At 37.1% G+C, this 17,272-nt stretch overlaps 1 long non-coding RNA gene across 1 annotated transcript; it reads left to right on the plus strand.

The window, feature by feature from the left end:
- Positions 1–468: 468 nt before the first annotated feature.
- On the plus strand, positions 469–17,131 carry LOC118710981. The gene is made up of 3 exons (XR_004985602.2): positions 469–479; positions 8,729–8,732; positions 17,054–17,131. It is a non-coding gene; the product is annotated as an uncharacterized LOC118710981 (long non-coding RNA).
- Positions 17,132–17,272: the final 141 nt, after the last annotated feature.

The raw sequence follows: 17,272 nt of genomic DNA on the forward strand, positions 1-17,272 counted from the left end.
ACACTCAAAGGAAGGCAACAGCAGGCACCAGATCCTGATGGGTGCCTGCTGTTACTAAATCTACTTGGAGTAGAGTCATTTTGGTTGTAGGTCCTTATTTTTCATCACTTTGAATATTTTGTGACAATCCCTTCTGGCCTGAAAAGTGCATGAATTTTCATGCACTGGCCCTCTAGTCTATTTAATAAATTATGTTGAGAAAAATGGACAGATATATGCAAAAAAAAAATTAAATCATTTTGTCCACATCCTCACCAGCATTTATCATTTGTTGATTTGTTGATAGTAGCCATTCTGGCAGGGGAGAGGTGATATTTCTTGTTGTTTTTATTTGCATCTCTCTGATGATTAGTGATTTTGAATTTTGAATATGTTTTTCTTGTTTCTTGGCCATCTGTATGTCCTCCTTGGAGAAATAAATGCCTATTTAATTCATTTGCCCACTTTAAAAAATGGATTGTTTGTCTTCCTTTTGTTAAGTTGTATAAGTGAGTAGATAAACCCAAGTATAACATTATCTATGTGAAATCTAATGAAGAAAATAAAACTGATGAGCAAAGTGGATCCAGAAACACTGAAGCATGCAACAGATGAATTTCAGAGGGAGGTGGAAAGAGGAGGGATGCGATTAACCAAAAAAACTTATATGCATATATGCATAACCCATGGACAGTGAAGTGCAGTGAAGGCTTGAGGAGGGGTCAGGAGCAGGTTGGAGGGGCAGTGGGAGGGCAGCAGGGTACATCTGTATACTTTTAACAGTAAGACAAGAAACTCAACCAGACTACCAACTTATACCATATAGAAGAATACATTTAAAATGGATTACAGACTTAAATGTAACACTAAACCCATAAAACTAGAAGAAAACATAGGCACACAACTCTGACATTTCTTTTAGTGATATTTTACTGATACATCTTCTTGAGCAAGGGAAACACAAGAACAAATAAACAAGTGAGGCTACATCGAACTGAAAAGGTTTTCTGCAGCAAAGGAAACCATAAACAAAGTGAAAAGACAAGAATGGGAGAAGATATTCACCAATGATACATCTGGTAAGAAGTTAATATTCAAAGTTTATAAAAAAAAAAAAACCCTCATACAACTATTCCATATGTATATTAAAAATGGGCAGATGACCTGAAGAGACTCTTCTCCAAGGAGGACATAAGGATGGCCAATAGACATATGAAAATATGCTCAATGTCACTAATCATCAAAATCATGAAATTAAACTATGATGAGGTATGTCACACCATTTAGAATGGCTAGCTATAATAATAAAGCATAATATGCTAATTAGATTGGACATCTTTCCTGAGTGCCTTCTGGACAAAGCTACAGCAGTGGGGACTGAGGCAGAGGCAGCCATGGCAGTGGCAGTGGTGAGCCCCTTGCACGAGTTTCATGCCTTGGGCCTCTAGTCATAAATAAAACAATTAAGAACAAGTGTTGGCAAGAAAGTGGAGAAAAAGGAACCTTGATGCACTGTTGGTGGCATTTCAAATTTGTTCAAATATCATGGAAAACAGATTGAAGGTTTAAAAATAGAAGTACCTTATGCCCAGCAATTCTCATATATATATATTTAAAAATTAAAGATACTTATTCAAAAAACATATGCACCCCTATATTCTTTGCAGTATTACTTACAAGAGCTACGTTATAGATGCTACCCAAGTGCTTGTCAGGGGAGTGGAGAAAAAGAGTGAATTCTAACCATTTTCAACAACATTGTTGAACCTAGAGGATTTATCCTCAGGGAAATAAGTCAGACAGAGGAAGACACATGCCATAGTATTTCACTTATTTGTGGAATCTAATAAACAAAATACACAAACAAAAACAGAGTCATAGGTAGAGAGAACAAACTGAAGGTTGCCAGATTGGAGGAAGGTTGGGAGTGGGGGAGTGGGAAATATGAAGGGATTAAGAACAAATTTGTAGTTACAAAATAGTCATATTGATGTGAAGTACAACATAGGGACTAGAGTCAATAATATTGTCAAAACTCTGACAGTGCCAGCTGAGTACTAGCATAATCAGGGGAATCACTTTATAAGTTATGCAATAGTCAACTATGCTGTACACCTAAACTAATAAAAAATTGAATGTAAATTGTAATGGAAAAATAAAATATGTAATAATAAAAGCATAATATGCAAGTTGACCAAATGGCTGAACAGTGGAATGACCATCCGGATGACCACACTATGACATCCACTGGCGTCATCCCAGCCTCGGCAAGTGTGATACTTATGGTGGGGGGCCCCACCATCGCCTGATGATCGCCCTACAGAGGGAGGCCCAGGCCACCAGCCGGTGGAGCAATTAATCAGGGGCTTCTCGATTGCCCCAAAAAGGGAGGCCCAGGCCACACACCGGCAGGCTGCAGATGGTGGGTGGGCCTCCCTCTGTGGGGGTGATCCTTCAAGGGGCTGCTAAGCTGCGACACAGTACAGGCTGGGCTGAGGGACCCCAAATGCACAAATTTTATACACTGGACCTCTAGTTTAAAAAAAATAATAAAGCATAGTGTTATTACACATCTGTAATATTATTTTATGTTGTAGGTTAAAATTGGCTATGATTGGAGTATTTATACCTTAGAAATAGGTAAAAAGTACTAATCGGTGCTTGGTTTAATGTTTTGTGTGTTTTTGAGAAAATAATGAAGAAATGGCAAAACTGATTAAATTTAAGATGTGACATACATGTAGCTGTTACTTTGTGAATAGCACAAAGAAGTTAAGGTAATATTTTGTAGTATTCTAAGATGATAATCCAATGTAGCTAAGTTGTCATTCAAATCATTAACGAATAAGTGAAGTTGTGAAATAATAAATAGATCTGGATGAACTTGTGTTTATTGTTTCACTTTTTTCTTATTTATTAATGTAAATAAAATTAGTTAGTTGGAACTACATATATTCAACAATTGCAACCATGGGTTGACTGGTAAATACAAAAAAAAAGTATGAAAATTAATTGGCTATATAGAATTTACAAATCTAATGATCTATTTGTGGTCATTTGCAAATTATGTTCTACATATTCTTGTGTCAGTAAAATCTATACTAATAATAGAGGAATATGCAAATTTTCCAGGATGCCATCACAGTAACAGTAATGACAGAATAGCAGGCTGTGTGGGACAATAAGGCCAGTAGGGGTGTTAGTGAAGGACAAGCAAATGACTGAACAGCAGGCTGTGTGGGGCGACCAGGCTAGTGGGGGTGAGGGGAAGTTGAGGGCCACCAGGCAAGTAGGGAGGCACAGTTAGTGGTGACCAGGCCAGCAGAGGGGACAGTTGGGAGAGACCAGGCTGGTTGAGAGGCAGTAATAGGCAACCAGGCTAGCGAGGGGGGGCAGTTGGGGGCAACCAGATCATCAGGGGGAGCAGTTAGGGGTGACCATGCTGGCAGGGGGCAGTTAGGGTTGATCAGGCTGGCAGGTGGGGCAGTTAGAGCAATCAGGCAGGCAGGCAAGTGAGCATTTAGGAGTCAGTGGTCCCAGATTGGGAGAGAGATGTCTGACTGATGATTCAACCATCAGTTGAATAGACCCCAAAGGGTCCCAGATTGGAGAGGGTGCAGGCAGGGCTGAGGGGATACCCTCCCATACACAAATCTCATGCACTAGGCCTCTAGTATATAATAAACTAATGTTATATATACAAGCATAATTTTATTCTCCTGAGAGTGACTATATAAGAGAATTGCAGAGAAATCCTAACTTAGCAATTGCTCACACTATTTTTGGCGTCTCCAATTATAACATTTTTTTATGTTAAAAAATTATGCTTGATTAAACTGGCTACCCACTGATCTTTGGGAATTACATTAACTAAGTCATTTTTAAATGGCTTCCATTCAATTTTTTGCCTTGATGTTCTCATATCTCTTTTTCCTATAGGAGAAATAGCCCTAACTCCCCCACTATATACTCATGAATTGATTTCTAAGCTGTTAAAATCTAAGTAAGCTTTTTTTCATGTACAGTGGAACCTCCTTTCTTGAATGTCTCCCATATTGAACAATTCACTTCTCAACCTGACAACCCTTTCATGCTGATGCCCATATGGTTATGCATCTCTCAGGTGACAATCAAAGAAGAGAATGCTTGAATATGAGTCAGTTTACCATTGTTAAAATCTCAGGATATTGTGCTGTAAATATTTTTGTGTATTTTTGCTTTTGTTGCTGCTTATAATTGTTAAATTTTCAATTTTTTTTTTACTGTGTATTTCCTTTCCTTTTAAAAAAATATATTTTTTATTGATTTTTTACAAAGAGGAAGAGAGAGGGATAGAGAGTTAGAAACACTGATGAGAGAGAGAAACATCAATCAGCTGTCTTCTGCACACCCCCACTTGGGATGTGCCTGCAACCAAGGTACATGCCCTTGACCGGAATCAAACCTGGGACCTTTCAGTCCACAGGCGACGCTCTATCCACTGAGCCAAACTGGTTTCAGCCTCCTTTCCTTTTTTTAAATTTTCATTTCATCTCCTTTTTGTTTTAAAGTTGTTTTTTTTTTATAGATTAAACAGTACAATAGGTATGTACTGTATATAAGAAAGGGTAAAACGAAATCATTTGGGGGTCTAGAACAAATTAATTTAATTTACATTATTTCTAATGGGAAAAATGATTTGATTTTTGAACAGCCTTTGGAACAAATTTAGTTTGAGAAATGGGTTTCTATTATATTGCTATTAGTGAACAATATCCTTAAATTTTAAAGTAAAAAACTAAATGTAGACTTTAAAGATTATAGTGGAGACAATTACCTTATTTCTAAGGTACCATATTTTTAACCATTTAATATTGTACTGATTGAATTGACAAACATTTGACTAAATTTTATCTTAGATTCAACTAAAATCTTCAGGCTATTTTCAAGTTAGTGGGCATTATTCCTAATTTTAATATTTCTATATTGATATAGAGGCTTAGGTAACACGCCTTGGCTCACACTTTGAGTATAAAGTTAAGTCAAACAAAATTCATTCATGATTCTCGATCTGGTGCCTCCTCTGCTATTCTTAGTCTCTACAAATCTGATGATTCCTTATCCTTAAAGGCTTATCCATCCAACCGTAAGTACTGCAAAACCCAGTGCTTCGTGTATTCTTCCTTTTGCAGATTCAATTTCAACTCTGGTCTTAAAGGCCTTCGCCCAAAATGACTACTGGGCAAATCATATGATATTAGTGATTTAGAAGCATCATGCCAATATTAGATTTCTTAATTTTATTTTTTTAATTATGGTTATCTAGAGAATTCTCTGTTCTGGTCAAAATTTTTCATGTAATAGTTTTGATTTTTAAAGGAACTTAAATGTCTCTTTTCAAAGGAAGACCTACAAAATTCTTCCATTATTATTAATTCTCAGAAAATAATTTAATTGAAACTTACTGAAGCTAATTAAAAGGATAATTTCTCATTTTGCGTTGTGGTCCCATGGACTTAATTCAGCCAAAGGATTATTTTATTATTTTATTTTTTTGGAGGTAACCGTGTGCTCAGAACTAGCATCAGGGGAACAAGATAAGAAATGCCCTTATATTTCTATTCTCTTGTCTCATGACAAGAATGTCTTACACTAGTTTACTTTTACTGAATAATGTCATACTTTCTCATGCATACCTTATTTTATTTTTGATACTATTAAACATATATACTCTGAATTTTTAAAAATCTTGAACTGTGTATGTGATAATAATCCAATGTAACTCAAAAAACATTTATTTACTTTAATGCATTATGCCTCTTACTATGTGGCAGGCACTCCTGTAAATACTTCATAAAGGTTAATGCAAATGTGTACTATGTACTATATTATTACAGCACTTCTTATTTTAAAATTAAAGAAGCTGAGACATAGACAGTATAGCAAACAATAAAACTCAGATGTTTGCTCCACAAGTTTACCTCTATTTTTAAATTTCTTTATTGATTAAGTTATTATATACGTATCCTCACCCCCCCCCCCATTAGCCTTCCCCATCCCCCCCACTCATGCCCTCACCCCCTTGTTGTCTGTGTCCATTGGTTAGGCTAATATGCATGCATAGAAATCCTTTGGTTGATCTCTCCCCCTTATCCCCACCCTTTCCTACTTTCCCTCTGAGGTTTGAGAGTCTGATCGATGCTTCTCTGTCTCTGAATCTGTTTTTGTTCATCATTTATGTTGTTCATTATATTCCATAAGTGAGTGAGGTCATGTGATATTTATCTTTCTCTGACTGACTTATTTCACTTAGCACAATGCTCTCCAGTTCCATCCATACTGTTGCAAATGGTAAGAACTCCTTCCTTTTTAATACCTCTTAAACACTAATTTTAGGAGGCAAGCTTTAGGAGGGTGCCAGCCAAAATGAATGAAGCATTATTTGTGCCCTCAAGATATTTGACTTACAGTATACTCTTGGTAGAGAGGGAAGTATAAAAACAGTACTGCTTACTATTTTGGAGGCATGTAAAGAGTGTTATGGGAAAATAGGAAAAAGAAATTCTGAGGAAGTGGCACTGAAGTTGTGCTTTGAAAATGAGAACTCTAAGTAGAATGTTATTTAGGCAAAAGCTAAAAAAAAAAAAAAAAAAAAAAAAAAAAAAAAAAAAAAAAAAAAAGAGGGAGAGAAAATTCAACTCAGTGGAAAAAATATAAGACATATCCCTAGGAAAACAGTCCTTTGGTATGTCTGGGGGTTGTATAGAAGTGATTGAAAAAAGAGTGTGAAGAGTTAGAGTAGATCCAGGTTCAACATTACATTCAGTGTGAGAGTCAAAATTCTAAATTTAACTTACAGGTGCAGGTGGTTGTTTAAGTTTTGTGTTTTTTTTTCACATATGAGAACTAGATGATTGCATTTGAGTTTTAGAATGTGAATCTGGCAGAAATGTGGAGAATAAATTTGAGTGAGAAAAGACTGATTGTCAGGCTACCGATTAATGGGATGCTACATAGTTAGGCACAAGACAATTGGGGCCGAAACAAGGAGAGATAAGAATAAAATGCAGAAAAACGATTTAAAAAATATATGGGGTGACCAAGAGGCTTGTGGAAGCTGAGAATTGGTTCACTTTTGGAAACATTAAATTTAAGGAAAATATGCCCGAAGTGTGGTTGTGAATATTGATAAAAATGAGATTAGGGCTTGTGATGTAAGTTTGGGAATCATGAAGATTCTCAATCTGCAAGTTGAGAGTTGAAAGTAAAGCAAAAATAGGTGGATGTTGGAGGTAACTAAGCAAAAGGGAATGGAATTTCAGGAAGCGTAAAAGGAATGTTAAGTAAAATGTGAAATTCAAGACCTTGTTGTAAGAGGTCACAAAGTTAAATATCTACCTGATGCCAAATATAAGGGGAAAAGGAAAAAGGGAAGAAATACTAGCAGGATCTCAGCCATTGCTTGGTAAACTAGAGCACATGTGACTTCTAAAGGGATCAGCTATAACCAGTGGTTGATCCAAGGAAGTATAATAGTCACACTCCAACTGTTGCTGCATCATCCAGTTTTTAAGTGGAGAAAAAAAAATCTATCTTCAATTTTATATGAAATCTTCTAATTATTAATTGCAGGTAGTATAGGCTTCTTATGGCTGTTTAAACAAATAAGCACAAATTTAGTAGCTTAAAATGACACACATTCATTCTCTTACTGTCTGGAGTTCAAAAGTCCACAATGGGCCAGCAGAGCAAGCTCCTCTGTATAGAATGAAATTTCTTGCCCTTACAGATCCCAGAGCACACCCACCTCCTTTGGGCCATGGTCCCCTTCTTGCATATTTGAAGCCAGCAGAGAAGCATTTTCAAATCTCTGTCTCTCTGCTTCTGTTACCACATTCCCTTCTCACTGGTCCGGACCCCTCCCAGTGTCCCTCTTAGATGGAAACTTGTGATTACATGGAGCCCACTGGGATAATCCAGGATAACCTCCCCACCAAGATACTTAATATGATTTTATCTGCAAAACCCCTTTAGCGCTGAAGCCGGTTTGGCTAAGTGGTAGAGCGTCTGTCTGCGGACTGAAAGGTCCCGGGTTCGATTCTGGTCAAGGGCATGTACATTGGTTGCGGGCACATCCCTGGTAGGGGGTGTGCGGGAGGCAGCTGGTCGATGTTTCTCTCTCACCGAAGTTTCTAGCTCTCTATCTCTCTCCCTTCCTCTCTGTAAAAAATCAATAAAACATATTAAAACAAAACAAAATAAAACAAAACAAAAAAAAACAAACATTTAGCTCTATAAGGCAGCATTTACAGGTGCCAGGTTTAGGACATGGCCATAGGTAGTCTATCCAAGCAAACAATACCAAAACTATACTATGTTAACCAACATAACAAGGGTTAATTAAAGATGGATGAGAAATTATCCTGCAAGCTGTCAGTTTGTAATCTTTGGAACTTTTCCTTGGGTTGTGCAATTTATTTTATTCCTCGCGTTTCTTGTGGCATGCTTTCATAACAGAGTTTCAAATGGATAGAGGAAGTGCAATGAAATGATAAATGTAGTTTATTTTAATACTAGAGGTCCAGTGCAGAACATCCGTGCACTGAAGGGGAGGTCCCTCAGCCCGGCCTGCACCCTCCAGGACCCCTTGGGGATGTCTGCAGGCCTACATTGGCAGTCAGACATCCTCTGAGGGGTCCTTACCATGGACGTGGGAGAGGCTCCCCACCACTGCTGCGTTCGCCAGCTGTGAGCCTGGCTTCTGGCTGAGTGGTGTTCCCCCTGTGGAAGCCCATTGACCTCTAGGAGGCAGCACCTGAATTGAGTTCTGCCCCCTGGAGGTCAGTGAGCATCATAGTGACCTGTTATTCTGCAGTTTGGTTGATTTGCATATTAGGGTTTTATTATATAGGATAACTCTGCGAGTCAAGGATTTTGTGGACAATACAAAAGAGTAATATGAAAATTGACCATCACTCCAACACACAAGATGGCTGTCCCCATGTTAACACAAGATGGCCACCACAAGATAGGAGAGCAATAGGGAGGGACCACACCTGCAAAGGAGGACAGTTGTGGGTAATCAGACCAGCAGGGGAGGGCAGTTAGGGGCAATCAGGCTGGCAGGGAGCATAGGCATCAATAAGGCTGGCACGGGAGTAGTTAGAGGGTGATCAGGCTGGCAGGCAGAAGTGGTTAGGGGCAATCAGGAAGGCAGTCAGGCGAGCAGTTGGGAGCCAGCAGTCCTGGATTGGAGAAGGTGCAGGCTGGCCTGAGGGATACCCCCCATCCCCAGTACACAAATTTTCATGCACTGGGCCTCTAGTGTGTGTGTGTGTGTGTGTGTGTGTGTGTGTGTATATGTGTATATATATATATATATATATATATATATATATATATATATCACACAGATATATATATACATATATATATATATATATACATATATATATATATATTGGTTAACAACTTTCCAAATGTATTTTGATTAAGTACATTTGGAATCATTTGAATATTTTTTAATTTGAAGGTATTTGACTATAATACAACTTCTGATTTTCAGCTAACACAGCTATCACCCAAAATAAATAGTGGTTTTCATTTGCAGATATGATTTACCAAAGTTTATTACATTGGCAAACCTTCTATAATATTTATAACAGCAGGTGATAAATTTTACTTCAATTGTCATTTCAATGTTTTCAGGTCTTTTGGGTATAATACAAATGGTTTAAGGTTCTGACAACAAAATCACCACAGAGGACAATGAAGATGTTCCCAAAAATAATGTGTGTGTTTCTTGTATGTTAGAAGCAAGTTTTGTCTGAAACATGAAAAAAAAAATTTTTTGTGCTCTAGTAAATTTGCCTCATTATGTTGCAGGTACATAATTCTTACTGAAGAAATCAACCCAACAGAAAGGAAATTATAAAATATTATGGATTAAATGTCCAAGCCATCGCACAATATTAAAGATGTTTACTTTACATAATAAAGGATTTGTGTTAATGTGAACATATTTAAGCTTAGGGAATTAGTACTCCACTAGTGTTTTAATTTCTGCTCACATAAATATCCTCTATTGTTTGTAAATAAATAGGGGAAATATGTCATTGTGGCATGTCCATCTGTTACCTGAACAATCAGGGAGGTCCTGCAATTAATCACAGCATTTTCTAATGGGATTAAAAGTACTCAGCTTTCCTGAATGCAGATAAAAAATATTTGCATTCTGATTTGTTAACAGTATGGGTGAGTTCGTTCAGCACTCCTACATTTCTTATTAAGTTGTATTTCCAGAAAGATCTTCTAATGGTACATATTAGACATCAAAGAAAGGACTCAAAAGTACTGTCTATCTGACTGCAAAATATTTATGGAAATATCTCCCATTTATTTAATTAAACTGCGCTGTCATATGTAAAATAGTGGGAGGGGCAAGTCTCTTGAAACTGGCTTGATAGCTAAGACTATCTCAGCTTTCTCCTTTGTAGTGTCTGTAGTTGTTTCTCCTGTAAAGTGTGATGCCAGGCCATTCTCAGAGCCTGGAATTCCTCAGCAGCACTGCTGGTGCAAAGGCCCGCTACTTCTGAGCTAGCTGACTTGCCAGAGGGGAATTAAAAAATAGTAGGATTCTCCTGGGAAATTTTAGGAACTGCTCCTATGTAGCCATAAACAAAGGGTCAGGCATGTAGAAGGGAACTCTTCCTTAAAAACTGGCTATTTTGTTCTGTAGAAGAGGTTACATTTTCCTCTACTCTGAGCATGGCCAGTCATGTTGGGGATGCTACAAAACTGTGCTTTTGCTATGGAACTCCTGGGAGAGCACAGATTTTTAAACAACAACAACAAAAACCTGACTTTGTTTCTGTGGCTGTCAGCAACACTTGTTTTGTACTTCCCAGAGTGGAAATACAGTGTTAAACAAACACGCCCCTAATTTGAACACACCTGGAACTTTGGGTTAGGATCATAACTTCTCTTAAAAGAAATACAGGGAGCAAGCATGCATATATGAACACAGGTTTCATGTTATTATGTATGTGGTTAAAACATATGGTGCTTAATGTAAGATGATTAATTATCTTTGGGACACATATGAACATGCATAAAAACTGCAAGAGAACATGATTTGATTCACCACTGCAAATAAAATATAAATGATTTTAACTTTATGCTAATGGTATTGATTTCTAATCCAGCCCTAAAAAGGAAGCACTTTCTCTGAGTTATGTAAGATATAACTGTGACCCCAAAAGTGAGAGAGTAAGAGAGAGTCTAATTACCATCAGAGAGATAAATTATTACTCTGCATCCACAAAATTTGTGGTATTTAATCCTGACCAGGATCCATGACAAACTTTTAAAGATTGAATATATTTTCTACATTGTAGAGTGAGAATTTGATATTGATGAATAGAATGTGTGTGAAGGTATAAGAGGTATAGGGAAGCTGATTTTTGCCTATTAGAAAATAAATGAAATACATTTATTGAAATGAAATGCAATAATTTATATTGCATCAAGTAAAATATTTCAAACTCAAGTTATATTCAATGGTTAAAGATGTAAAAATTTTCAAATTAATTTTTCAAATTCTTCTCTATGTGGAAGCAAATTGTTAGAAATGTTTCTGATTATAAAACTTTGAAAATAATATTATTTTACTCAACAAATAATTCTTAAGAAATCATTACTCCAATAATACTACTCATTAAGATTTTTCATCTGATGTTTCTCCAGTTTACTTATTTGTTAATTAGCATTTACTATTGTTAGATAGTCTCTGAAGGCAACCTTATTGAGTGACTAAATAGCAGAGAAACATCTCTAAAACCTATGTCTTTAAGTTAAAGTTTAGAAATTAGTAGGCTGTTCTATAGCTTTGCAGTTTAAAATTTAGGCAGAAAATGATGCTGGTCTAATCAGATTATCCTCTGTATGTATATCCATAGCCAATGTACTCTTTATTTAGCATTGTCAATTTACTAAAGATTTTGTATGTTAGGATATTTTTAAATTTTACTGTAGTTAGAATTATCAGAATTTTTTTTGGGGGGGAAATCTACTTTGATGTCTCATGTAGCATTTTTAAAGAATACTAACCAGTGTTTTATAATAACTTATTAAAAACCTCTATAAAGAATAATCATGCATTTTACATTATAGATTATAACTGCGGATGTATTTATCCAAAAAAGAAGGCACACTATAACGACTTATATAATTTCTAGGCTGATAAAGTTGGTAGGTAATAAAATTAGAATACAGGTCTTCATCATTATTTCTGCAGGATTATATTGTAAAAGACTGAAAGTTATTTAAAAGCAATGAGCATGTCTTCATTTTTGTATCCCTAAGTCATAGGAAAGTAGCTAGAACACCTTAAGTACTAAGTAAACATTAACTCATCTAAATTAAAATCTAGAATCTAAAATTAACTTCAACTGGTTTTCTTATCTGTCTTTTTCCTTAAAAGTCACACTTTCCAAGAACTTAACTGCAATGTTGAGTGAGGGCTTACTGTATATAATAAACTCTACCAGAGTGTAAAGACAGAAGAACTACATAAAACAGAATTTTTATTGCATCAACATGTCTTTTACTGCAGACATGTTAAGCATTAGATGTGAGGGTTTCAGAAGGACAGCATGATTTCTAGGCGTGGTAACTAGCACAATGGAAAAATATTCAATGCACAAAACATTAATAACAAAAGCTTCTAAGGCCTCTTTTAAACAGCCTAAACTAAACTCTTTAATCTCTACAACAACCAATTGTGTAGGGTAGACCCTAACATTACAATTTTACATATGCAGAACTGATTATTCTAAACATATAAGTTGCTAAGAAAATAAGATGCAAAAGTTCTCACCACAAAAAGGAAATGAGACACAATGGTGGTGTTAGCTAACACAACAGGTGGTAACCATATTGCAATATGTAAGTGTATCAAACCAACCATATAAAATAAAAGCCTATTACTATTTTTTAAATATTTTTATTGACTTCAGAGAGGAAGGAAGAGGGAGTGAGAGAAAGAAACATTGATGATGAGAGAGAATCATTGATTGGCTACCTCCTGCACATCTCTTATTGGGGATCAAGCCCTCAACCAGGGAATGTGCCCTTGACTGGAATTGAATCCAGGACCCTTCAGTCTTTAGGCCAATGCTCTGTCCACTGAGCCAAACTGGCTAGGGAAAAACATTATTTTTTAACTTAGGAACTTAATGTGTTACAGTGCAAAGTACAAGACAGGAGTCAGTAGGAAATTCTAGCTTCTGAATGTAGTGTTGGTTGTGCTAATAAAGCTAGGTAACTTTTGAGAAGTTACCAGCCCAGAACTGTGAAATACTGCAATTGGAGGTGCATAGATTCCATCCTACACAACTTACTCAACTGACCAAGGATTGGGGCTCAGAAAGTTGAAGTAACTTAACAAATAGGTTACATTTTTTACCTGTAAAGTTCTCAATAGACAATTTTTTGAATAAATGAATAATAAATTATTAATTTGTAAGATTCTTATAGTTTTAAAGTTCAAAGAATCCTGAAAGACCAATCAGAAAATATATATGTACCTCTATGTTCATAGCACTGCTATTTATCATAGCTAAGATCTGGAAACAGCCCAAGTGCGATTGTTAGATAAGAGAATAAAAAAAGCTGTAGTACACTTACACAGTGTAATACTATGCGGCTCTCTTACCCTTTGAGACAGCATGGAGAGTCCTGGAGAGTAGTATGCCAAGTGAAATAAGCCAGTGAAAGTAAGACAAGCATCACATGATCTCACTTATATGTGGGAATCTAATGAACAAAATAAACTGATGAACAAAATAGATCCAGGTACATGGAAGCATAGAATAGACAGATGAATCTCAAAGGGAAGGGAGGGGATTAGGAAAAGATTAACCAACAAACTTATATGCATACTAGAGGCCTAGTGCATGAATTAGTGTACGGGTGAGGTTCCTCGCCCTGGCCAGTGATCAGGGGCAATCAGGGCCAATTGGGGCTGGGCGGCTGGAGGGAGGGACTGCAAGAGGTTGGCTGGCTGTGGGAGGTTGACTGTGGGTGTGCACTGAGCACCAGGAGAACAGTTCCTGCATCAAGCATCTGCCCCTGGTGGTCAGTGCATGCCATAGTGACCATCATAATGGTTGCTTAGGTTTATATATATATATATTGATAAGCATAACCTATGGACACACACAACAATGCAGTAAGCCTGGGTGGGAGGGACAGATGCAGGTTAGAGGGGTAAATGAGGGCATCTGTAATACTTTCAACAGTAAAGATAAAGTAAAGATACATTTAAAAAATTCTATGGTCCTGTGAGGCTTTAAGTTTTAATAAAAGAGAATTTTCCCCATATATATTACAAATGTAAGATGTGGATTTTTATGAAAACCCACATTTTCAAATGACTGTGTAGATGTACTTAAGAATTTTAAAAATTGACAGTCTGCCTTAAGTGATTAGGCAGATAGTCTCTAATTCATCTTGCCTGGGGTAATTCCCACTGACTTCAAGCCTTAAATGAGGTATGGAGAAAAATGAGAAATGAGCCCATAGAGCTACAATATTAAAGAATCACAGAGAATGTAACCATAGAGGATTATGACTAACTCACATTAATTATCCAATTTGTGAAAGAAATGAAAGAATTATGGAGAGCTAAATTTCTGCAAAATGAATACTTCCAATAGTCTTTAATGAAGTCATATCTTTCTATTTACAGCATTTTTTTATGATTTGTCTCATATCTGAAGTATTATTTTGTGTGTATGATGTTGACCTGTGCTCTATATTTTCAGCTCTGTAAGGTCTGCTCATTCTTTCAAGGAGGGTCTTATCACCAGAGGAAACTGCTCAACATTAATGTAGAAATTGTATTTTTAAGGGCAAAACAACAAACAAAAACAAACAAAATCAAGAAACTAAAAGAAGGTTCTCCACATACTAGAGTACTGTGGAATATTGGCTCCAACATACACACACACACACACACACACACACACACACACACACACCTCTCAGCAAGGCAAACATGTGCTTTCTCTAACCAGAAAAGAACAATCATGGTTAACAGAGCTGATTAATATTTATCATACTTAGTTTCCAATTTTCTATTTCTGCCCCTAAACGGTTCCTTCAGTGTCAGAGAGCCTGCCTTTGCCTGTGCGCCAGTCTTTCTGAAAATCTCTCAAAGGTCCCCAGATGCCAGGCAGGCAGCAACTGGCCTGATGTGCCCTGTGTCCTTTGCTGAGTGGCCCAGGACACAGCACTGGCACCAATTCTGAATCTGCATGAGCCAGGTGAACATCATTAGCCAAACCTTGATGATCCTCTGGGACCCTGTCACACCCAACTCAGGAACTGCCTGAGACTCTTTTAGTGGTTAAGTCTTCTGAGCATCCAGTAGTGAAGGCAGACCTTGGGGTAGCCTGTGCCTCCTGCTGAATGGCGCCAGGACTGGTACTGGAGGTAGCCAACCTCGGTTCACGGTGTGACCTCTCCCATGAGCATCCATGCCTGGCACAGGCAGCTACCAAACGTTGATTGCTTTGTAGCTCCTAACAGGTAACTTTGTACTGGTCACAAGCAGCAGCTGACCCTGACCTATATTGGAGTTCTTTCAAGAAGACCCCCAAACCAACTCATGGGGTGGCCAATTTTAGATTATAACAGAGCTCCAATCAGGCGTCCTCAAACTTTTTAAAGTGGGGGCCAGATCACGGTCCCTCAGAGAGCTGGAGGGCCGGACTATATGAACTACTAATTCCTACTGTAACACCTCTGCTGCGCTCACTGCCCAAAAAACCTGGCGGGCTGGATCAGACTCCTCTGCGGGCCGCATGTGGCCCGCGGGCCATAGTTTGAAGACCCCTGCGTGGTCAACCCATAGAGAGGTCACAGGGCCTGCTGGTGCAAATTCCACTCCATGCAGTGATTCCTCACACAACAGCTTACAAGCTTTGGTTGTGGCCAGACCTCAAAGCCACTCAGCTTGAGGGTACATGCCTACCTCAAGAAAGAAGAAAAATATCAAATTAACAATCAAAACTTCTACTAAAGAAAATAGAAAAGGAACAACAAACAAATCCCAAAGTGAGTGGAAGGAAGGAAATAATAAAGATCAGAGTAAAAATAAATGAGCCTAGCTGCTGTGAGTCAGGTGCTTGGGCATTGTCCCATGCACCAAAAGGTTGCTGGTTTGATTCCTGGTTAGGGCATATGCCTTAGATGTGGGCTCAATCCCCATTAGGCGGTATGCAGGAGGCAGTCAAATAATGTTACACTGCCACATTGATATTTTTCTATTCTCCCACTCTTTCTAGTATCAATAAACTATTCTTAAAAAAAAAAAGTCTAAAAAAAAAGTACAAAAGGTCAATGAAACCAGAGCTAGTTCTTTAAAAAGATGAAAAGGGTTGATAAACCTTTAATCAGGCACATCAAAGAAAGAAGAGAGAAGAGCCAAATAATTAAAATCAGAAGTGAAAAAGGAGAAGTGATGACTGACACCACAGAAATACAAAGGATTATAAAAAATACTACAAGCAATTATATTTCAATAAATTGGATAATATAGATGATATGGGTAAATTCCTAGAAACACAAACTTCTAAGACTGAATCAAGATGAAACATAAAATCTGAATAAGCAGATTACACTAAACCCTTAATTTCTGGACCTCAATTTAATGGGATTTGAATTTAACAGACAAAATTTCTTGTCCATATGTCATACGTGAAAAATAACATATGTGGAATTAACACCATGTTAATTTTAAAATGCTTTTAACCCAGATTTTTTTGTAATTAAATTAATAGGTTATTTTTATAATTAATTAACTATAATTTTTAATATGTATTTTTATTGATCTCAGTGAGGAAGGGAAAGGGAGAAAGAGATAGATAGAAACATCAATGATGAGAGAGAACCACTGATATGTTGCCTCCTGCAGGTCCCACACTGGGGATTGAGCTTGCAACCTGGACATATGCCCTGACTGGGAATTAAATTGTGACCTGCTAGTTCATAGATTGATGTTCAACCAATGAACCAATGATGGCCAGGCAAGTCACTGTTATTTTAAACAAATTTTAGCCAGTAGGCTTTATATTGGGAAAAACATTGTAGTAATTTCATTGACATAAATAAATAATACGTATCTACAACTATAGTTTACATATTCAAATTCAAGAGTTACCACTCGTAAATGTTCCATGAATGAGTAACACATGATCACACCTCAGTGCACGTAGTAATTGGTACTGTTATTGTGTGGTGTAACTTTCCA

The sequence above is a fragment of the Pipistrellus kuhlii genome, unplaced genomic scaffold (assembly GCF_014108245.1).
Source record: "Pipistrellus kuhlii isolate mPipKuh1 unplaced genomic scaffold, mPipKuh1.p scaffold_m20_p_10, whole genome shotgun sequence".
Taxonomy (NCBI): Eukaryota; Metazoa; Chordata; class Mammalia; order Chiroptera; family Vespertilionidae; genus Pipistrellus; species Pipistrellus kuhlii.